Genomic DNA, 22,550 nt, shown 5'->3' with positions numbered 1-22,550 from the left:
AGTAAATTGAAGGGATGCAAGAGAAGCTTACAGCATCTCGTAGTCCAAGGTGCTAACAGATAGATTTTTGAGGAATCACTGCACTTCACATTCAGGCATGTGAGTTGGAGAGTAAATGAAAGTGATGCAAAAAAAACTTACAGCATCTGCTATTCCCAGGTGCTAACAGATAGTTTTTTTTTATTAATCACTGCACATCACATTTGAGCATGTCAGCTTGAAAGTAAATTAAAGTGATGCAAGAAAAGCTTACAGCACCTGGTATTCCTAGGTAGGGTCCCACCTCAGTAGTATCCAGGCCCAAACTTGCTTAGCTTCCAAGGTCAGATGAGATTGGGCTTGCTCAAACTGGTGTGGCCGTAAGCCTTAAACACTTACTCAAATTGCCTAATCATAGCAAATATGATCAAAGACCAATCTGACAATTTTTTTTATTAATCCCTGCACTTGACATTCTAGAATGTTATCTTGAATGTAAATTAAATGATGCAATAAAAGCTTACAACATCTGGTATACGGAGGCACTAACAGACAGTTTTTTGATGAATCACTGCACTTCACATTCAGGCATGTGAGTTGGAGAGTAAATGAAAGTGATGCAAAAAAAACTTACAGCATCTGCTATTCCCAGGTGCTAACAGATAGTTTTTTTTATTAATCACTGCACTTCACATTTGAGCATGTCAGCTTGAAAGTAAATTAAAGTGATGCAAGAAAAGCTTACAGCACCTGGTATTCCTAGGTAGGGTCCCACCTCAGTACTATCCAGGCCCAAACTTGCTTAGCTTCCAAGGTCAGAGGAGATTGGGCATTCTCAAGCTGGTGTGGCCGTAAGCCTTAAACACTTACACAAATTGCCTAATCATAGCAAATATGATCAAAGACCAATCTGACAATTTTTTTTATTAATCCCTGCACTTGACGTTCTAGAATGTTATCTTGAATGTAAATTAAATGATGCAATAAAAGCTTACAACATCTTGTATACGGAGGCACTAACAGACAGTTTTTTGATGAATCACTGCACTTCACATTCAGGCATGTGAGTTGGAGAGTAAATGAAAGTGATGCAAAAAAAACTTACATCATCTGCTATTCCCAGGTGCTAACAGATAGTTTGAGTTAATTATTCACTGCACTTCAAATTTGAACATGATAGCTTGAACATAAATTAAAGGGATGCAATACAATCTTACAGCACCTGCTATTCCCTGGTACTAAAATATTTCTATTTAATCTGTACACTTCACATACAAGCTTGTCAGTTGCAGATTAAAGTAAAGTGATGCAACAAAAACTTACAGCATCTGCTATTCCCAGGTGCTAACAGATAGTTTTTTTAATTAATCACTGCACTTCACATCCTAGCATGTCATCTTGAAAGTAAATTAAAGTGATGCAAGAGAAGCTTACAGCATCTCGTAGTCCAAGGTGCTAACAGATAGATTTTTGAGGAATCACTGCACTTCACATTCAGGCATGTGAGTTGGAGAGTAAATGAAAGTGATGCAAAAAAAACTTACAGCATCTGCTATTCCCAGGTGCTAACAGATAGTTTTTTTTATTAATCACTGCACTTCACATTTGAGCATGTCAGCTTGAAAGTAAATTAAAGTGATGCAAGAAAAGCTTACAGCACCTGGTATTCCTAGGTAGGGTCCCACCTCAGTACTATCCAGGCCCAAACTTGCTTAGCTTCCAAGGTCAGAGGAGATTGGGCATTCTCAAGCTGGTGTGGCCGTAAGCCTTAAACACTTACACAAATTGCCTAATCATAGCAAATATGATCAAAGACCAATCTGACAATTTTTTTTATTAATCCCTGCACTTGACATTCTAGAATGTTATCTTGATTGTAAATTAAATGATGCAATAAAAGCTTACAATACGGAGCTGGTATACGGAGGCAATAACAGACAGTTTTTTGATGAATCACTGCACTTCACATTCAGGCATGTGAGTTGGAGAGTAAATGAAAGTGATGCAAAAAAAACTTACAGCATCTGCTATTCCCAGGTGCTAACAGATGGTTTTTTTTATTAATCACTGCACTTCACATTTGAGCATGTCAGCTTGAAAGTAAATTAATGTGATGCAAGAAAAGCTTACAGCACCTGGTATTCCTAGGTAGGATCCCACGTCAGTACTATCCAGGCCCAAACTTGCTTAGCTTCCAAGGTCAGATGAGATTGGGAATTCTCAAACTGGTGTGGCCGTAAGCCTTAAACACTTACTCAAATTGCCTAATCATAGCAAATATGATCAAAGACCAATCTGACAATTTTTTTTATTAATCCCTGCAATTGACATTCTAGAATGTTATCTTGAATGTAAATTAAATGATGCAATAAAAGCTTACAACATCTGGTATACGGAGGAACTAACAGACAGTTTTTTAATGAATCACTGCACTTCACATTCAGGCACGTGAGTTGGAGAGTAAATGAAAGTGATGCAAAAAAAACTTACAGCATCTGCTATTCCCAGGTGCTAACAGATAGTTTTTTTTATTAATCACTGCACTTCACATTTGAGCATGTCAGCTTGAAAGTAAATTAAAGTGATGCAAGAAAAGCTTACAGCACCTGGTATTCCTAGGTAGGGTCCCACCTCAGTAGTATCCAGGCCCAAACTTGCTTAGCTTCCAAGGTCAGATGAGATTGGGCTTGCTCAAACTGGTGTGGCCGTAAGCCTTAAACACTTACTCAAATTGCCTAATCATAGCAAATATGATCAAAGACCAATCTGACAATTTTTTTTATTAATCCCTGCACTTGACATTCTAGAATGTTATCTTGAATGTAAATTAAATGATGCAATAAAAGCTTACAACATCTGGTATACGGAGGCACTAACAGACAGTTTTTTGATGAATCACTGCACTTCACATTCAGGCATGTGAGTTGGAGAGTAAATGAAAGTGATGCAAAAAAAACTTACAGCATCTGCTATTCCCAGGTGCTAACAGATAGTTTTTTATATTAATCACTGCACTTCACATTTGAGCATGTCAGCTTGAAAGTAAATTAAAGTGATGCAAGAAAAGCTTACAGCACCTGGTATTCCTAGGTAGGGTCCCACCTCAGTACTATCCAGGCCCAAACTTGCTTAGCTTCCAAGTTCAGAGGAGATTGGGCATTCTCAAGCTGGTGTGGCCATAAGCCTTAAACACTTACACAAATTGCCTAATCATAGCAAATATGATCAAAGACCAATCTGACAATTTTTTTTATTAATCCCTGCACTTGACGTTCTAGAATGTTATCTTGAATGTAAATTAAATGATGCAATAAAAGCTTACAACATCTTGTATACGGAGGCACTAACAGACAGTTTTTTGATGAATCACTGCACTTCACATTCAGGCATGTGAGTTGGAGAGTAAATGAAAGTGATGCAAAAAAAACTTACATCATCTGCTATTCCCAGGTGCTAACAGATAGTTTGAGTTAATTATTCACTGCACTTCAAATTTGAACATGATAGCTTGAAAATAAATTAAAGGGATGCAAACAATCTTACAGCACCTGCTATTCCCTGGTACTAAAATATTTCTATTTAATCTGTACACTTCACATACAAGCTTGTCAGTTGCAGATTAAAGTAAAGTGATGCAACAAAAACTTACAGCATCTGCCATTCCCAGGTGCTAACAGATAGTTTTTTTAATTAATCACTGCACTTCACATCCTAGCATGCCATCTTGAAAGTAAATTAAAGTGATGCAAGAGAAGCTTACAGCATCTCGTAGTCCAAGGTGCTAACAGATAGATTTTTGAGGAATCACTGCACTTCACATTCAGGCATGTGAGTTGGAGAGTAAATGAAAGTGATGCAAAAAAAACTTACAGCATCTGCTATTCCCAGGTGCTAACAGATAGTTTTTTTTATTAATCACTGCACTTCACATTTGAGCATGTCAGCTTGAAAGTAAATTAAAGTGATGCAAGAAAAGCTTACAGCACCTGGTATTCCTAGGTAGGGTCCCACCTCAGTACTATTCAGGCCCAAACTTGCTTAGCTTCCAAGGTCAGATGAGATTGGGCGTTCTCAAGCTGGTGTGGCTGTAAGCCTTAAACACTTACTCAAATTGCCTAATCATAGCAAATATGATCAAAGACCAATCTGACAATTTTTTTTATTAATCCCTGCACTTGACGTTCTAGAATGTTATCTTGAATGTAAATTAAATGATGCAATAAAAGCTTACAACATCTTGTATACGGAGGCACTAACAGACAGTTTTTTGATGAATCACTGCACTTCACATTCAGGCATGTGAGTTGGAGAGTAAATGAAAGTGATGCAAAAAAAACTTACATCATCTGCTATTCCCAGGTGCTAACAGATAGTTTGAGTTAATTATTCACTGCACTTCAAATTTGAACATGATAGCTTGAACATAAATTAAAGGGATGCAATACAATCTTACAGCACCTGCTATTCCCTGGTACTAAAATATTTCTATTTAATCTGTACACTTCACATACAAGCTTGTCAGTTGCAGATTAAAGTAAAGTGATGCAACAAAAACTTACAGCATCTGCTATTCCCAGGTGCTAACAGATAGTTTTTTTAATTAATCACTGCACTTCACATCCTAGCATGTCATCTTGAAAGTAAATTAAAGTGATGCAAGAGAAGCTTACAGCATCTCGTAGTCCAAGGTGCTAACAGATAGATTTTTGAGGAATCACTGCACTTCACATTCAGGCATGTGAGTTGGAGAGTAAATGAAAGTGATGCAAAAAAAACTTACAGCATCTGCTATTCCCAGGTGCTAACAGATAGTTTTTTTTATTAATCACTGCACTTCACATTTGAGCATGTCAGCTTGAAAGTAAATTAAAGTGATGCAAGAAAAGCTTACAGCACCTGGTATTCCTAGGTAGGGTCCCACCTCAGTACTATCCAGGCCCAAACTTGCTTAGCTTCCAAGGTCAGAGGAGATTGGGCATTCTCAAGCTGGTGTGGCCGTAAGCCTTAAGCACTTACACAAATTGCCTAATCATAGCAAATATGATCAAAGACCAATCTGACAATTTTTTTTATTAATCCCTGCACTTGACATTCTAGAATGTTATCTTGATTGTAAATTAAATGATGCAATAAAAGCTTACAATACGGAGCTGGTATACGGAGGCAATAACAGACAGTTTTTTGATGAATCACTGCACTTCACATTCAGGCATGTGAGTTGGAGAGTAAATGAAAGTGATGCAAAAAAAACTTACAGCATCTGCTATTCCCAGGTGCTAACAGATGGTTTTTTTTATTAATCACTGCACTTCACATTTGAGCATGTCAGCTTGAAAGTAAATTAATGTGATGCAAGAAAAGCTTACAGCACCTGGTATTCCTAGGTAGGATCCCACGTCAGTACTATCCAGGCCCAAACTTGCTTAGCTTCCAAGGTCAGATGAGATTGGGAATTCTCAAACTGGTGTGGCCGTAAGCCTTAAACACTTACTCAAATTGCCTAATCATAGCAAATATGATCAAAGACCAATCTGACAATTTTTTTTATTAATCCCTGCAATTGACATTCTAGAATGTTATCTTGAATGTAAATTAAATGATGCAATAAAAGCTTACAACATCTGGTATACGGAGGAACTAACAGACAGTTTTTTAATGAATCACTGCACTTCACATTCAGGCACGTGAGTTGGAGAGTAAATGAAAGTGATGCAAAAAAAACTTACAGCATCTGCTATTCCCAGGTGCTAACAGATAGTTTTTTTTATTAATCACTGCACTTCACATTTGAGCATGTCAGCTTGAAAGTAAATTAAAGTGATGCAAGAAAAGCTTACAGCACCTGGTATTCCTAGGTAGGGTCCCACCTCAGTAGTATCCAGGCCCAAACTTGCTTAGCTTCCAAGGTCAGATGAGATTGGGCTTGCTCAAACTGGTGTGGCCGTAAGCCTTAAACACTTACTCAAATTGCCTAATCATAGCAAATATGATCAAAGACCAATCTGACAATTTTTTTTATTAATCCCTGCACTTGACGTTCTAGAATGTTATCTTGAATGTAAATTAAATGATGCAATAAAAGCTTACAACATCTTGTATACGGAGGCACTAACAGACAGTTTTTTGATGAATCACTGCACTTCACATTCAGGCATGTGAGTTGGAGAGTAAATGAAAGTGATGCAAAAAAAACTTACATCATCTGCTATTCCCAGGTGCTAACAGATAGTTTGAGTTAATTATTCACTGCACTTCAAATTTGAACATGATAGCTTGAAAATAAATTAAAGGGATGCAAACAATCTTACAGCACCTGCTATTCCCTGGTACTAAAATATTTCTATTTAATCTGTACACTTCACATACAAGCTTGTCAGTTGCAGATTAAAGTAAAGTGATGCAACAAAAACTTACAGCATCTGCCATTCCCAGGTGCTAACAGATAGTTTTTTTAATTAATCACTGCACTTCACATCCTAGCATGCCATCTTGAAAGTAAATTAAAGTGATGCAAGAGAAGCTTACAGCATCTCGTAGTCCAAGGTGCTAACAGATAGATTTTTGAGGAATCACTGCACTTCACATTCAGGCATGTGAGTTGGAGAGTAAATGAAAGTGATGCAAAAAAAACTTACAGCATCTGCTATTCCCAGGTGCTAACAGATAGTTTTTTTTATTAATCACTGCACTTCACATTTGAGCATGTCAGCTTGAAAGTAAATTAAAGTGATGCAAGAAAAGCTTACAGCACCTGGTATTCCTAGGTAGGGTCCCACCTCAGTACTATTCAGGCCCAAACTTGCTTAGCTTCCAAGGTCAGATGAGATTGGGCGTTCTCAAGCTGGTGTGGCTGTAAGCCTTAAACACTTACTCAAATTGCCTAATCATAGCAAATATGATCAAAGACCAATCTGACAATTTTTTTTATTAATCCCTGCACTTGACGTTCTAGAATGTTATCTTGAATGTAAATTAAATGATGCAATAAAAGCTTACAACATCTTGTATACGGAGGCACTAACAGACAGTTTTTTGATGAATCACTGCACTTCACATTCAGGCATGTGAGTTGGAGAGTAAATGAAAGTGATGCAAAAAAAACTTACATCATCTGCTATTCCCAGGTGCTAACAGATAGTTTGAGTTAATTATTCACTGCACTTCAAATTTGAACATGATAGCTTGAACATAAATTAAAGGGATGCAATACAATCTTACAGCACCTGCTATTCCCTGGTACTAAAATATTTCTATTTAATCTGTACACTTCACATACAAGCTTGTCAGTTGCAGATTAAAGTAAAGTGATGCAACAAAAACTTACAGCATCTGCTATTCCCAGGTGCTAACAGATAGTTTTTTTAATTAATCACTGCACTTCACATCCTAGCATGTCATCTTGAAAGTAAATTAAAGTGATGCAAGAGAAGCTTACAGCATCTCGTAGTCCAAGGTGCTAACAGATAGATTTTTGAGGAATCACTGCACTTCACATTCAGGCATGTGAGTTGGAGAGTAAATGAAAGTGATGCAAAAAAAACTTACAGCATCTGCTATTCCCAGGTGCTAACAGATAGTTTTTTTTATTAATCACTGCACTTCACATTTGAGCATGTCAGCTTGAAAGTAAATTAAAGTGATGCAAGAAAAGCTTACAGCACCTGGTATTCCTAGGTAGGGTCCCACCTCAGTACTATCCAGGCCCAAACTTGCTTAGCTTCCAAGGTCAGAGGAGATTGGGCATTCTCAAGCTGGTGTGGCCGTAAGCCTTAAACACTTACACAAATTGCCTAATCATAGCAAATATGATCAAAGACCAATCTGACAATTTTTTTTATTAATCCCTGCACTTGACATTCTAGAATGTTATCTTGATTGTAAATTAAATGATGCAATAAAAGCTTACAATACGGAGCTGGTATACGGAGGCAATAACAGACAGTTTTTTGATGAATCACTGCACTTCACATTCAGGCATGTGAGTTGGAGAGTAAATGAAAGTGATGCAAAAAAAACTTACAGCATCTGCTATTCCCAGGTGCTAACAGATGGTTTTTTTTATTAATCACTGCACTTCACATTTGAGCATGTCAGCTTGAAAGTAAATTAATGTGATGCAAGAAAAGCTTACAGCACCTGGTATTCCTAGGTAGGATCCCACGTCAGTACTATCCAGGCCCAAACTTGCTTAGCTTCCAAGGTCAGATGAGATTGGGAATTCTCAAACTGGTGTGGCCGTAAGCCTTAAACACTTACTCAAATTGCCTAATCATAGCAAATATGATCAAAGACCAATCTGACAATTTTTTTTATTAATCCCTGCAATTGACATTCTAGAATGTTATCTTGAATGTAAATTAAATGATGCAATAAAAGCTTACAACATCTGGTATACGGAGGAACTAACAGACAGTTTTTTAATGAATCACTGCACTTCACATTCAGGCACGTGAGTTGGAGAGTAAATGAAAGTGATGCAAAAAAAACTTACAGCATCTGCTATTCCCAGGTGCTAACAGATAGTTTTTTTTATTAATCACTGCACTTCACATTTGAGCATGTCAGCTTGAAAGTAAATTAAAGTGATGCAAGAAAAGCTTACAGCACCTGGTATTCCTAGGTAGGGTCCCACCTCAGTAGTATCCAGGCCCAAACTTGCTTAGCTTCCAAGGTCAGATGAGATTGGGCTTGCTCAAACTGGTGTGGCCGTAAGCCTTAAACACTTACTCAAATTGCCTAATCATAGCAAATATGATCAAAGACCAATCTGACAATTTTTTTTATTAATCCCTGCACTTGACATTCTAGAATGTTATCTTGAATGTAAATTAAATGATGCAATAAAAGCTTACAACATCTGGTATACGGAGGCACTAACAGACAGTTTTTTGATGAATCACTGCACTTCACATTCAGGCATGTGAGTTGGAGAGTAAATGAAAGTGATGCAAAAAAAACTTACAGCATCTGCTATTCCCAGGTGCTAACAGATAGTTTTTTATATTAATCACTGCACTTCACATTTGAGCATGTCAGCTTGAAAGTAAATTAAAGTGATGCAAGAAAAGCTTACAGCACCTGGTATTCCTAGGTAGGGTCCCACCTCAGTACTATCCAGGCCCAAACTTGCTTAGCTTCCAAGTTCAGAGGAGATTGGGCATTCTCAAGCTGGTGTGGCCATAAGCCTTAAACACTTACACAAATTGCCTAATCATAGCAAATATGATCAAAGACCAATCTGACAATTTTTTTTATTAATCCCTGCACTTGACGTTCTAGAATGTTATCTTGAATGTAAATTAAATGATGCAATAAAAGCTTACAACATCTTGTATACGGAGGCACTAACAGACAGTTTTTTGATGAATCACTGCACTTCACATTCAGGCATGTGAGTTGGAGAGTAAATGAAAGTGATGCAAAAAAAACTTACATCATCTGCTATTCCCAGGTGCTAACAGATAGTTTGAGTTAATTATTCACTGCACTTCAAATTTGAACATGATAGCTTGAAAATAAATTAAAGGGATGCAAACAATCTTACAGCACCTGCTATTCCCTGGTACTAAAATATTTCTATTTAATCTGTACACTTCACATACAAGCTTGTCAGTTGCAGATTAAAGTAAAGTGATGCAACAAAAACTTACAGCATCTGCCATTCCCAGGTGCTAACAGATAGTTTTTTTAATTAATCACTGCACTTCACATCCTAGCATGCCATCTTGAAAGTAAATTAAAGTGATGCAAGAGAAGCTTACAGCATCTCGTAGTCCAAGGTGCTAACAGATAGATTTTTGAGGAATCACTGCACTTCACATTCAGGCATGTGAGTTGGAGAGTAAATGAAAGTGATGCAAAAAAAACTTACAGCATCTGCTATTCCCAGGTGCTAACAGATAGTTTTTTTTATTAATCACTGCACTTCACATTTGAGCATGTCAGCTTGAAAGTAAATTAAAGTGATGCAAGAAAAGCTTACAGCACCTGGTATTCCTAGGTAGGGTCCCACCTCAGTACTATTCAGGCCCAAACTTGCTTAGCTTCCAAGGTCAGATGAGATTGGGCGTTCTCAAGCTGGTGTGGCTGTAAGCCTTAAACACTTACTCAAATTGCCTAATCATAGCAAATATGATCAAAGACCAATCTGACAATTTTTTTTATTAATCCCTGCACTTGACGTTCTAGAATGTTATCTTGAATGTAAATTAAATGATGCAATAAAAGCTTACAACATCTTGTATACGGAGGCACTAACAGACAGTTTTTTGATGAATCACTGCACTTCACATTCAGGCATGTGAGTTGGAGAGTAAATGAAAGTGATGCAAAAAAAACTTACATCATCTGCTATTCCCAGGTGCTAACAGATAGTTTGAGTTAATTATTCACTGCACTTCAAATTTGAACATGATAGCTTGAAAATAAATTAAAGGGATGCAAACAATCTTACAGCACCTGCTATTCCCTGGTACTAAAATATTTCTATTTAATCTGTACACTTCACATACAAGCTTGTCAGTTGCAGATTAAAGTAAAGTGATGCAACAAAAACTTACAGCATCTGCCATTCCCAGGTGCTAACAGATAGTTTTTTTAATTAATCACTGCACTTCACATCCTAGCATGCCATCTTGAAAGTAAATTAAAGTGATGCAAGAGAAGCTTACAGCATCTCGTAGTCCAAGGTGCTAACAGATAGATTTTTGAGGAATCACTGCACTTCACATTCAGGCATGTGAGTTGGAGAGTAAATGAAAGTGATGCAAAAAAAACTTACAGCATCTGCTATTCCCAGGTGCTAACAGATAGTTTTTTTTATTAATCACTGCACTTCACATTTGAGCATGTCAGCTTGAAAGTAAATTAAAGTGATGCAAGAAAAGCTTACAGCACCTGGTATTCCTAGGTAGGGTCCCACCTCAGTACTATTCAGGCCCAAACTTGCTTAGCTTCCAAGGTCAGATGAGATTGGGCGTTCTCAAGCTGGTGTGGCTGTAAGCCTTAAACACTTACTCAAATTGCCTAATCATAGCAAATATGATCAAAGACCAATCTGACAATTTTTTTTATTAATCCCTGCACTTGACATTCTAGAATGTTATCTTGAATGTAATTAAATGATGCAATAAAAGCTTACAATACGGAGCTGGTATACGGAGGCACTAATTATTCACTGCACTTCAAATTTGAACATGATAGCTTGAACATAAATTAAAGGGATGCAAACAATCTTACAGCACCTGCTATTCCCTGGTACTAAAATATTTCTATTTAATCTGTACACTTCACATACAAGCTTGTCAGTTGCAGATTAAAGTAAAGTGATGCAACAAAAACTTACAGCATCTGCTATTCCCAGGTGCTAACAGATAGTTTTTTTAATTAATCACTGCACTTCACATCCTAGCATGTCATCTTGAAAGTAAATTAAAGTGATGCAAGAGAAGCTTACAGCATCTCGTAGTCCAAGGTGCTAACAGATAGATTTTTAAGGAATCACTGCACTTCACATTCAGGCATGTGAGTTGGAGAGTAAATGAAAGTGATGCAAAAAAAACTTACAGCATCTGCTATTCCCAGGTGCTAACAGATAGTTTTTTTTATTAATCACTGCACTTCACATTTGAGCATGTCAGCTTGAAAGTAAATTAAAGTGATGCAAGAAAAGCTTACAGCACCTGGTATTCCTAGGTAGGGTCCCACCTCAGTACTATTCAGGCCCAAACTTGCTTAGCTTCCAAGGTCAGATGAGATTGGGCGTTCTCAAGCTGGTGTGGCCGTAAGCCTTAAACACTTACTCAAATTGCCTAATCATAGCAAATATGATCAAAGACCAATCTGACAATTTTTTTTATTAATCCCTGCACTTGACATTCTAGAATGTTATCTTGAATGTAATTAAATGATGCAATAAAAGCTTACAATACGGAGCTGGTATACGGAGGCACTAATTATTCACTGCACTTCAAATTTGAACATGATAGCTTGAATATAAATTAAAGGGATGCAAACAATCTTACAGCACCTGCTATTCCCTGGTACTAAAATATTTCTATTTAATCTGTACACTTCACATACAAGCTTGTCAGTTGCAGATTAAAGTAAAGTGATGCAACAAAAACTTACAGCATTTGCTATTCCCAGGTGCTAACAGATAGTTTTTTTAATTAATCACTGCACTTCACATCCTAGCATGTCATCTTGAAAGTAAATTAAAGTGATGCAAGAGAAGCTTACAGCATCTCGTAGTCCAAGGTGCTAACAGATAGATTTTTGAGGAATCACTGCACTTCACATTCAGGCATGTGAGTTGGAGAGTAAATGAAAGTGATGCAAAAAAAACTTACAGCATCTGCTATTCCCAGGTGCTAACAGATAGTTTGAGTTAATTATTCACTGCACTTCAAATTTGAACATGATAGCTTGAAAATAAATTAAAGGGATGCAAACAATCTTACAGCACCTGCTATTCCCTGGTACTAAAATATTTCTATTTAATCTGTACACTTCACATACAAGCTTGTCAGTTGCAGATTAAAGTAAAGTGATGCAACAAAAACTTACAGCATCTGCTATTCCCAGGTGCTAACAGATAGTTTTTTTAATTAATCACAGCATTTCACATCCTAGCATGTCATCTTGACAGTAAATTAAAGTGATGCAAGAGAAGCTTACAGCATCTCGTAGTCCAAGGTGCTAACAGATAGATTTTTGAGGAATCACTGCACTTCACATTCAGGCATGTGAGTTGGAGAGTAAATGAAAGTGATGCAAAAAAAACTTACAGCATCTGCTATTCCCAGGTGCTAACAGATAGTTTTTTTTATTAATCACTGCACTTCACATTTGAGCATGTCAGCTTGAAAGTAAATTAAAGTGATGCAAGGAAAGCTTACAGCACCTGGTATTCCTAGGTAGGGTCCCACCTCAGTACTATTCAGGCCCAAACTTGCTTAGCTTCCAAGGTCAGATGAGATTGGGCGTTCTCAAGCTGGTGTGGCCGTAAGCCTTAAACACTTACTCAAATTGCCTAATCATAGCAAATATGATCAAAGACCAATCTGACAATTTTTTTTATTAATCCCTGCACTTGACATTCTAGAATGTTATCTTGAATGTAATTAAATGATGCAATAAAAGCTTACAATACGGAGCTGGTATACGGAGGCACTAATTATTCACTGCACTTCAAATTTGAACATGATAGCTTGAACATAAATTAAAGGGATGCAAACAATCTTACAGCACCTGCTATTCCCTGGTACTAAAATATTTCTATTTAATCTGTACACTTCACATACAAGCTTGTCAGTTGCAGATTAAAGTAAAGTGATGCAACAAAAACTTACAGCATCTGCTATTCCCAGGTGCTAACAGATAGTTTTTTTAATTAATCACTGCACTTCACATCCTAGCATGTCATCTTGAAAGTAAATTAAAGTGATGCAAGAGAAGCTTACAGCATCTCGTAGTCCAAGGTGCTAACAGATAGATTTTTGAGGAATCACTGCACTTCACATTCAGGCATGTGAGTTGGAGAGTAAATGAAAGTGATGCAAAAAAAACTTACAGCATCTGCTATTCCCAGGTGCTAACAGATAGTTTTTTTTATTAATCACTGCACTTCACATTTGAGCATGTCAGCTTGAAAGTAAATTAAAGTGATGCAAGAAAAGCTTACAGCACCTGGTATTCCTAGGTAGGGTCCCACCTCAGTACTATTCAGGCCCAAACTTGCTTAGCTTCCAAGGTCAGATGAGATTGGGCGTTCTCAAGCTGGTGTGGCCGTAAGCCTTAAACACTTACTCAAATTGCCTAATCATAGCAAATATGATCAAAGACCAATCTGACAATTTTTTTTATTAATCCCTGCACTTGACATTCTAGAATGTTATCTTGAATGTAATTAAATGATGCAATAAAAGCTTACAATACGGAGCTGGTATACTGAGGCACTAATTATTCACTGCACTTCAAATTTGAACATGATAGCTTGAACATAAATTAAAGGGATGCAAACAATCTTACAGCACCTGCTATTCCCTGGTACTAAAATATTTCTATTTAATCTGTACACTTCACATACAAGCTTGTCAGTTGCAGATTAAAGTAAAGTGATGCAACAAAAACTTACAGCATTTGCTATTCCCAGGTGCTAACAGATAGTTTTTATAATTAATCACTGCACTTCACATCCTAGCATGTCATCTTGAAAGTAAATTAAAGTGATGCAAGAGAAGCTTACAGCATCTCGTAGTCCAAGGTACTAACAGATAGATTTTTGAGGAATCACTGCACTTCACATTCAGGCATGTGAGTTGGAGAGTAAATGAAAGTGATGCAAAAAAAACTTACAGCATCTGCTATTCCCAGGTGCTAACAGATAGTTTGAGTTAATTATTCACTGCACTTCAAATTTGAACATGATAGCTTGAACATAAATTAAAGGGATGCAATACAATCTTACAGCACCTGCTATTCCCTGGTACTAAAATATTTCTATTTAATCTGTACACTTCACATACAAGCTTGTCAGTTGCAGATTAAAGTAAAGTGATGCAACAAAAACTTACAGCATTTGCTATTCCCAGGTGCTAACAGATAGTTTTTTTAATTAATCACTGCACTTCACATCCTAGCATGTCATCTTGAAAGTAAATTAAAGTGATGCAAGAGAAGCTTACAGCATCTCGTAGTCCAAGGTGCTAACAGATAGATTTTTGAGGAATCACTGCACTTCACATTCAGGCATGTGAGTTGGAGAGTAAATGAAAGTGATGCAAAAAAAACTTACAGCATCTGCTATTCCCAGGTGCTAACAGATAGTTTTTTTTATTAATCACTGCACTTCACATTTGAGCATGTCAGCTTGAAAGTAAATTAAAGTGATGCAAGAAAAGCTTACAGCACCTGGTATTCCTAGGTAGGGTCCCACCTCAGTACTATTCAGGCCCAAACTTGCTTAGCTTCCAAGGTCAGATGAGATTGGGCGTTCTCAAGCTGGTGTGGCCATAAGCCTTAAACACTTACTCAAATTGCCTAATCATAGCAAATATGATCAAAGACCAATCTGACAATTTTTTTTATTAATCCCTGCAATTGACATTCTAGAATGTTATCTTGAATGTAATTAAATGATGCAATAAAAGCTTACAATACGGAGCTGGTATACGGAGGCACTAATTATTCACTGCACTTCAAATTTGAACATGATAGCTTGAACATAAATTAAAGGGATCCAAACAATCTTACAGCACCTGCTATTCCCTGGTACTAAAATATTTCTATTTAATCTGTACACTTCACATACAAGCTTGTCAGTTGCAGATTAAAGTAAAGTGATGCAACAAAAACTTACAGCATCTGCTATTCCCAGGTGCTAACAGATAGTTTTTTTAATTAATCACTGCATTTCACATCCTAGCATGTCATCTTGACAGTAAATTAAAGTGATGCAAGAGAAGCTTACAGCATCTCGTAGTCCAATGTGCTAACATATAGTTTTTTGATGAATCACTACACTTCACATTCAGGCATGTGAGTTGGAGAGTAAATGAAAGTGATGCAAAAAAAACTTACAGCATCTGCTATTCCCAGGTGCTAACAGATAGTTTGAGTTAATTATTCACTGCACTTCAAATTTGAACATGATAGCTTGAACATAAATTAAAGGGATGCAATACAATCTTACAGCACCTGCTATTCCCTGGTACTAAAATATTTCTATTTAATCTGTACACTTCACATACAAGCTTGTCAATTGCAGATTAAAGTAAAGTGATGCAACAAAAACTTACAGCATTTGCTATTCCCAGGTGCTAACAGATAGTTTTTTTAATTAATCACTGCACTTCACATCCTAGCATGTCATCTTGAAAGTAAATTAAAGTGATGCAAGAGAAGCTTACAGCATCTCGTAGTCCAAGGTGCTAACAGATAGATTTTTGAGGAATCACTGCACTTCACATTCAGGCATGTGAGTTGGAGAGTAAATGAAAGTCATGCAAAAAAAACTTACAGCATCTGCTATTCCCAGGTGCTAACAGATAGTTTTTTTTATTAATCACTGCACTTCACATTTGAGCATGTCAGCTTGAAAGTAAATTAAAGTGATGCAAGAAAAGCTTACAGCACCTGGTATTCCTAGGTAGGGTCCCACCTCAGTACTATTCAGGCCCAAACTTGCTTAGCTTCCAAGGTCAGATGAGATTGGGCGTTCTCAAGCTGGTGTGGCCGTAAGACTTAAACACTTACTCAAATTGCCTAATCATAGCAAATATGATCAAAGACCAATCTGACAATTTTTTTTATTAATCCCTGCAATTGACATTCTAGAATGTTATCTTGAATGTAATTAAATGATGCAATAAAAGCTTACAATACGGAGCTGGTATACGGAGGCACTAATTATTCACTGCACTTCAAATTTGAACATGATAGCTTGAACATAAATTAAAGGGATGCAAACAATCTTACAGCACCTGCTATTCCCTGGTACTAAAATATTTCTATTTAATCTGTACACTTCACATACAAGCTTGTCAGTTGCAGATTAAAGTAAAGTGATGCAACAAAAACTTACAGCATCTGCTATTCCCAGGTGCTAACAGATAGTTTTTTTAATTAATCACTGCATTTCACATCCTAGCATGTCATCTTGACAGTAAATTAAAGTGATGCAAGAGAAGCTTACAGCATCTCGTAGTCCAATGTGCTAACAGATAGTTTTTTTTATTAATCACTGCACTTCACATTTGAGCATGTCAGCTTGAAAGTAAATTAAAGTGATGCAAGAAAAGCTTACAGCACCTGGTATTCCTAGGTAAGGTCCCACCTCAGTAGTATCCAGGCCCAAACTTGCTTAGCTTCCAAGGTCAGATGAGATTGGGCGTGCTCAAACTGGTGTGGCCGTAAGCCTCAAACACTTACTCAAATTGCCTAATCATAGCAAATATGATCAAAGACCAATCTGACAATTTTTTTTATTAATCCCTGTACTTGACATTCTAGAATGTTATCTTGAATGTAAATTAAATGATGCAATAAAAGCTTACAACATCTGGTATACGGAGGCACTAACAGACAGTTTTTTGATGAATCACTGCACTTCACATTCAGGCATGTGAGTTGGAGAGTAAATGAAAGTGATGCAAAAAAAACTTACAGCATCTGCTATTCCCAGGTGCTAACAGATAGTTTTTTATATTAATCACTGCACTTCACATTTGAGCATGTCAGCTTGAAAGTAAATTAAAGTGATGCAAGAAAAGCTTACAGCACCTGGTATTCCTAGGTAGGGTCCCACCTCAGTACTATCCAGGCTCAAACTTGCTTAGCTTCCAAGATCAGATGAGATTGGGCGTTCTGAAGCTGGTGTGGCCGTAAGCCTTAAACGCTTACTCAAATTGCCTAATCATAGCAAATATGATCAAAGACCAATCTGACAATTTTTTTTATTAATCCCTGCACTTGACGTTCTAGAATGTTATCTTGAATGTAAATTAAATGATGCAATAAAAGCTTACAACATCTTGTATACGGAGGCACTAACAGACAGTTTTTTGATGAATCACTGCACTTCACATTCAGGCATGTGAGTTGGAGAGTAAATGAAAGTGATGCAAAAAAAACTTACAAAATCTGCTATTCCCAGGTGCTAACAGATAGTTTGAGTTAATTATTCACTGCACTTCAAATTTGAACATGATAGCTTGAAAATAAATTAAAGGGATGAAAACAATCTTACAGCACCTGCTATTCCCTGGTACTAAAATATTTCTATTTAATCTGTACACTTCACATACAAGCTTGTCAGTTGCAGATTAAAGTAAAGTGATGCAACAAAAACTTACAGCATCTGCTATTCCCAGGTGCTAACAGATAGTTTTTTTAATTAATCACTGCACTTCACATCCTAGCATGTCATCTTGAAAGTAAATTAAAGTGATGCAAGAGAAGCTTACAGCATCTCGTAGTCCAAGGTGCTAACAGATAGATTTTTGAGGAATCACTGCACTTCACATTCAGGCATGTGAGTTGGAGAGTAAATGAAAGTGATGCAAAAAAAACTTACAGCATCTGCTATTCCCAGGTGCTAACAGATAGTTTGAGTTAATTATTCACTGCACTTCAAATTTGAACATGATAGCTTGAACATAAATTAAAGGGATGCAATACAATCTTACAGCACCTGCTATTCCCAGGTGCTAACAGATAGTTTTTTTTATTAATCACTGCACTTCACATTTGAGCATGTCAGCTTGAAAGTAAATTAAAGTGATGCAAGAGAAGCTTACAGCATCTCGTAGTCCAAGGTGCTAACAGATAGATTTTTGAGGAATCACTGCACTTCACATTCAGGCATGTGAGTTGGAGAGTAAATGAAAGTGATGCAAAAAAAACTTACAGCATCTGCTATTCCCAGGTGCTAACAGATAGTTTGAGTTAATTATTCACTGCACTTCAAATTTGAACATGATAGCTTGAACATAAATTAAAGGGATGCAATACAATCTTACAGCACCTGCTATTCCCTGGTACTAAAATATTTCTATTTAATCTGTACACTTCACATACAAGCTTGTCAGTTGCAGATTAAAGTAAAGTGATGCAACAAAAACTTACAGCATTTGCTATTCCCAGGTGCTAACAGATAGTTTTTTTAATTAATCACTGCACTTCACATCCTAGCATGTCATCTTGAAAGTAAATTAAAGTGATGCAAGAGAAGCTTACAGCATCTCGTAGTCCAAGGTGCTAACAGATAGATTTTTGAGGAATCACTGCACTTCACATTCAGGCATGTGAGTTGGAGAGTAAATGAAAGTCATGCAAAAAAAACTTACAGCATCTGCTATTCCCAGGTGCTAACAGATAGTTTTTTTTATTAATCACTGCACTTCACATTTGAGCATGTCAGCTTGAAAGTAAATTAAAGTGATGCAAGAAAAGCTTACAGCACCTGGTATTCCTAGGTAGGGTCCCACCTCAGTACTATTCAGGCCCAAACTTGCTTAGCTTCCAAGGTCAGATGAGATTGGGCGTTCTCAAGCTGGTGTGGCCGTAAGACTTAAACACTTACTCAAATTGCCTAATCATAGCAAATATGATCAAAGACCAATCTGACAATTTTTTTTATTAATCCCTGCAATTGACATTCTAGAATGTTATCTTGAATGTAATTAAATGATGCAATAAAAGCTTACAATACGGAGCTGGTATACGGAGGCACTAATTATTCACTGCACTTCAAATTTGAACATGATAGCTTGAACATAAATTAAAGGGATGCAAACAATCTTACAGCACCTGCTATTCCCTGGTACTAAAATATTTCTATTTAATCTGTACACTTCACATACAAGCTTGTCAGTTGCAGATTAAAGTAAAGTGATGCAACAAAAACTTACAGCATCTGCTATTCCCAGGTGCTAACAGATAGTTTTTTTAATTAATCACTGCATTTCACATCCTAGCATGTCATCTTGACAGTAAATTAAAGTGATGCAAGAGAAGCTTACAGCATCTCGTAGTCCAATGTGCTAACAGATAGTTTTTTTTATTAATCACTGCACTTCACATTTGAGCATGTCAGCTTGAAAGTAAATTAAAGTGATGCAAGAAAAGCTTACAGCACCTGGTATTCCTAGGTAAGGTCCCACCTCAGTAGTATCCAGGCCCAAACTTGCTTAGCTTCCAAGGTCAGATGAGATTGGGCGTGCTCAAACTGGTGTGGCCGTAAGCCTCAAACACTTACTCAAATTGCCTAATCATAGCAAATATGATCAAAGACCAATCTGACAATTTTTTTTATTAATCCCTGTACTTGACATTCTAGAATGTTATCTTGAATGTAAATTAAATGATGCAATAAAAGCTTACAACATCTGGTATACGGAGGCACTAACAGACAGTTTTTTGATGAATCACTGCACTTCACATTCAGGCATGTGAGTTGGAGAGTAAATGAAAGTGATGCAAAAAAAACTTACAGCATCTGCTATTCCCAGGTGCTAACAGATAGTTTGAGTTAATTATTCACTGCACTTCAAATTTGAACATGATAGCTTGAACATAAATTAAAGGGATGCAATACAATCTTACAGCACCTGCTATTCCCTGGTACTAAAATATTTCTATTTAATCTGTACACTTCACATACAAGCTTGTCAGTTGCAGATTAAAGTAAAGTGATGCAACAAAAACTTACAGCATTTGCTATTCCCAGGTGCTAACAGATAGTTTTTTTAATTAATCACTGCACTTCACATCCTAGCATGTCATCTTGAAAGTAAATTAAAGTGATGCAAGAGAAGCTTACAGCATCTCGTAGTCCAAGGTGCTAACAGATAGATTTTTGAGGAATCACTGCACTTCACATTCAGGCATGTGAGTTGGAGAGTAAATGAAAGTCATGCAAAAAAAACTTACAGCATCTGCTATTCCCAGGTGCTAACAGATAGTTTTTTTTATTAATCACTGCACTTCACATTTGAGCATGTCAGCTTGAAAGTAAATTAAAGTGATGCAAGAAAAGCTTACAGCACCTGGTATTCCTAGGTAGGGTCCCACCTCAGTACTATTCAGGCCCAAACTTGCTTAGCTTCCAAGGTCAGATGAGATTGGGCGTTCTCAAGCTGGTGTGGCCGTAAGACTTAAACACTTACTCAAATTGCCTAATCATAGCAAATATGATCAAAGACCAATCTGACAATTTTTTTTATTAATCCCTGCAATTGACATTCTAGAATGTTATCTTGAATGTAATTAAATGATGCAATAAAAGCTTACAATACGGAGCTGGTATACGGAGGCACTAATTATTCACTGCACTTCAAATTTGAACATGATAGCTTGAACATAAATTAAAGGGATGCAAACAATCTTACAGCACCTGCTATTCCCTGGTACTAAAATATTTCTATTTAATCTGTACACTTCACATACAAGCTTGTCAGTTGCAGATTAAAGTAAAGTGATGCAACAAAAACTTACAGCATCTGCTATTCCCAGGTGCTAACAGATAGTTTTTTTAATTAATCACTGCATTTCACATCCTAGCATGTCATCTTGACAGTAAATTAAAGTGATGCAAGAGAAGCTTACAGCATCTCGTAGTCCAATGTGCTAACAGATAGTTTTTTTTATTAATCACTGCACTTCACATTTGAGCATGTCAGCTTGAAAGTAAATTAAAGTGATGCAAGAAAAGCTTACAGCACCTGGTATTCCTAGGTAAGGTCCCACCTCAGTAGTATCCAGGCCCAAACTTGCTTAGCTTCCAAGGTCAGATGAGATTGGGCGTGCTCAAACTGGTGTGGCCGTAAGCCTCAAACACTTACTCAAATTGCCTAATCATAGCAAATATGATCAAAGACCAATCTGACAATTTTTTTTATTAATCCCTGTACTTGACATTCTAGAATGTTATCTTGAATGTAAATTAAATGATGCAATAAAAGCTTACAACATCTGGTATACGGAGGCACTAACAGACAGTTTTTTGATGAATCACTGCACTTCACATTCAGGCATGTGAGTTGGAGAGTAAATGAAAGTGATGCAAAAAAAACTTACAGCATCTGCTATTCCCAGGTGCTAACAGATAGTTTTTTATATTAATCACTGCACTTCATATTTGAGCATGTCAGCTTGAAAGTAAATTAAAGTGATGCAAGAAAAGCTTACAGCACCTGGTATTCCTAGGTAGGGTCCCACCTCAGTACTATCCAGGCTCAAACTTGCTTAGCTTCCAAGATCAGATGAGATTGGGCGTTCTGAAGCTGGTGTGGCCGTAAGCCTTAAACGCTTACTCAAATTGCCTAATCATAGCAAATATGATCAAAGACCAATCTGACAATTTTTTTTATTAATCCCTGCACTTGACGTTCTAGAATGTTATCTTGAATGTAAATTAAATGATGCAATAAAAGCTTACAACATCTTGTATACGGAGGCACTAACAGACAGTTTTTTGATGAATCACTGCACTTCACATTCAGGCATGTGAGTTGGAGAGTAAATGAAAGTGATGCAAAAAAAACTTACAAAATCTGCTATTCCCAGGTGCTAACAGATAGTTTGAGTTAATTATTCACTGCACTTCAAATTTGAACATGATAGCTTGAAAATAAATTAAAGGGATGAAAACAATCTTACAGCACCTGCTATTCCCTGGTACTAAAATATTTCTATTTAATCTGTACACTTCACATACAAGCTTGTCAGTTGCAGATTAAAGTAAAGTGATGCAACAAAAACTTACAGCATCTGCTATTCCCAGGTGCTAACAGATAGTTTTTTTAATTAATCACTGCACTTCACATCCTAGCATGTCATCTTGAAAGTAAATTAAAGTGATGCAAGAGAAGCTTACAGCATCTCGTAGTCCAAGGTGCTAACAGATAGATTTTTGAGGAATCACTGCACTTCACATTCAGGCATGTGAGTTGGAGAGTAAATGAAAGTGATGCAAAAAAAACTTACAGCATCTGCTATTCCCAGGTGCTAACAGATAGTTTGAGTTAATTATTCACTGCACTTCAAATTTGAACATGATAGCTTGAACA

The 22,550-nt window shown here is 36.9% G+C and overlaps 29 pseudogenes; all 29 read right to left on the bottom strand.

Moving 5' to 3' along the window:
- Positions 1-246: 246 nt before the first annotated feature.
- LOC145643633 (5S ribosomal RNA) lies at positions 247-365 on the bottom strand (annotated as a pseudogene).
- Positions 366-717: 352 nt separating this feature from the next.
- On the bottom strand, positions 718-836 carry LOC145649195 (5S ribosomal RNA; annotated as a pseudogene).
- Positions 837-1,627: 791 nt separating this feature from the next.
- On the bottom strand, positions 1,628-1,746 carry LOC145649194 (5S ribosomal RNA; annotated as a pseudogene).
- Positions 1,747-2,102: 356 nt separating this feature from the next.
- On the bottom strand, positions 2,103-2,221 carry LOC145649606 (5S ribosomal RNA; annotated as a pseudogene).
- A 352-nt stretch (positions 2,222-2,573) lies between these two features.
- Positions 2,574-2,692, bottom strand: LOC145643632 (5S ribosomal RNA; annotated as a pseudogene).
- Positions 2,693-3,044: 352 nt separating this feature from the next.
- On the bottom strand, positions 3,045-3,163 carry LOC145648795 (5S ribosomal RNA; annotated as a pseudogene).
- A 790-nt stretch (positions 3,164-3,953) lies between these two features.
- On the bottom strand, positions 3,954-4,072 carry LOC145647036 (5S ribosomal RNA; annotated as a pseudogene).
- Positions 4,073-4,863: 791 nt separating this feature from the next.
- On the bottom strand, positions 4,864-4,982 carry LOC145649193 (5S ribosomal RNA; annotated as a pseudogene).
- A 356-nt stretch (positions 4,983-5,338) lies between these two features.
- On the bottom strand, positions 5,339-5,457 carry LOC145649605 (5S ribosomal RNA; annotated as a pseudogene).
- A 352-nt stretch (positions 5,458-5,809) lies between these two features.
- Positions 5,810-5,928, bottom strand: LOC145643631 (5S ribosomal RNA; annotated as a pseudogene).
- Positions 5,929-6,718: 790 nt separating this feature from the next.
- On the bottom strand, positions 6,719-6,837 carry LOC145647035 (5S ribosomal RNA; annotated as a pseudogene).
- Positions 6,838-7,628: 791 nt separating this feature from the next.
- On the bottom strand, positions 7,629-7,747 carry LOC145649192 (5S ribosomal RNA; annotated as a pseudogene).
- Positions 7,748-8,103: 356 nt separating this feature from the next.
- Positions 8,104-8,222, bottom strand: LOC145649603 (5S ribosomal RNA; annotated as a pseudogene).
- A 352-nt stretch (positions 8,223-8,574) lies between these two features.
- On the bottom strand, positions 8,575-8,693 carry LOC145643630 (5S ribosomal RNA; annotated as a pseudogene).
- A 352-nt stretch (positions 8,694-9,045) lies between these two features.
- On the bottom strand, positions 9,046-9,164 carry LOC145648794 (5S ribosomal RNA; annotated as a pseudogene).
- A 790-nt stretch (positions 9,165-9,954) lies between these two features.
- LOC145647034 (5S ribosomal RNA) lies at positions 9,955-10,073 on the bottom strand (annotated as a pseudogene).
- A 790-nt stretch (positions 10,074-10,863) lies between these two features.
- LOC145647033 (5S ribosomal RNA) lies at positions 10,864-10,982 on the bottom strand (annotated as a pseudogene).
- A 666-nt stretch (positions 10,983-11,648) lies between these two features.
- Positions 11,649-11,767, bottom strand: LOC145646790 (5S ribosomal RNA; annotated as a pseudogene).
- Positions 11,768-12,871: 1,104 nt separating this feature from the next.
- Positions 12,872-12,990, bottom strand: LOC145646789 (5S ribosomal RNA; annotated as a pseudogene).
- A 666-nt stretch (positions 12,991-13,656) lies between these two features.
- On the bottom strand, positions 13,657-13,775 carry LOC145646787 (5S ribosomal RNA; annotated as a pseudogene).
- Positions 13,776-14,880: 1,105 nt separating this feature from the next.
- LOC145647509 (5S ribosomal RNA) lies at positions 14,881-14,999 on the bottom strand (annotated as a pseudogene).
- Positions 15,000-16,104: 1,105 nt separating this feature from the next.
- On the bottom strand, positions 16,105-16,223 carry LOC145648153 (5S ribosomal RNA; annotated as a pseudogene).
- Positions 16,224-16,779: 556 nt separating this feature from the next.
- On the bottom strand, positions 16,780-16,898 carry LOC145650696 (5S ribosomal RNA; annotated as a pseudogene).
- A 352-nt stretch (positions 16,899-17,250) lies between these two features.
- On the bottom strand, positions 17,251-17,369 carry LOC145649897 (5S ribosomal RNA; annotated as a pseudogene).
- Positions 17,370-18,931: 1,562 nt separating this feature from the next.
- LOC145648152 (5S ribosomal RNA) lies at positions 18,932-19,050 on the bottom strand (annotated as a pseudogene).
- Positions 19,051-19,606: 556 nt separating this feature from the next.
- LOC145650695 (5S ribosomal RNA) lies at positions 19,607-19,725 on the bottom strand (annotated as a pseudogene).
- Positions 19,726-20,516: 791 nt separating this feature from the next.
- On the bottom strand, positions 20,517-20,635 carry LOC145648151 (5S ribosomal RNA; annotated as a pseudogene).
- Positions 20,636-21,191: 556 nt separating this feature from the next.
- Positions 21,192-21,310, bottom strand: LOC145650694 (5S ribosomal RNA; annotated as a pseudogene).
- A 352-nt stretch (positions 21,311-21,662) lies between these two features.
- Positions 21,663-21,781, bottom strand: LOC145649896 (5S ribosomal RNA; annotated as a pseudogene).
- Positions 21,782-22,550: the final 769 nt, after the last annotated feature.

This window comes from Electrophorus electricus, chromosome 13, assembly GCF_041902795.1.
Source record: "Electrophorus electricus isolate QZ-2024a chromosome 13, ASM4190279v1, whole genome shotgun sequence".
NCBI lineage: Eukaryota > Metazoa > Chordata > Actinopteri > Gymnotiformes > Gymnotidae > Electrophorus > Electrophorus electricus.
The sequence above is the reverse complement of the archived record's forward strand: the minus strand, read 5'-3'. Positions and strand labels throughout refer to the sequence as shown.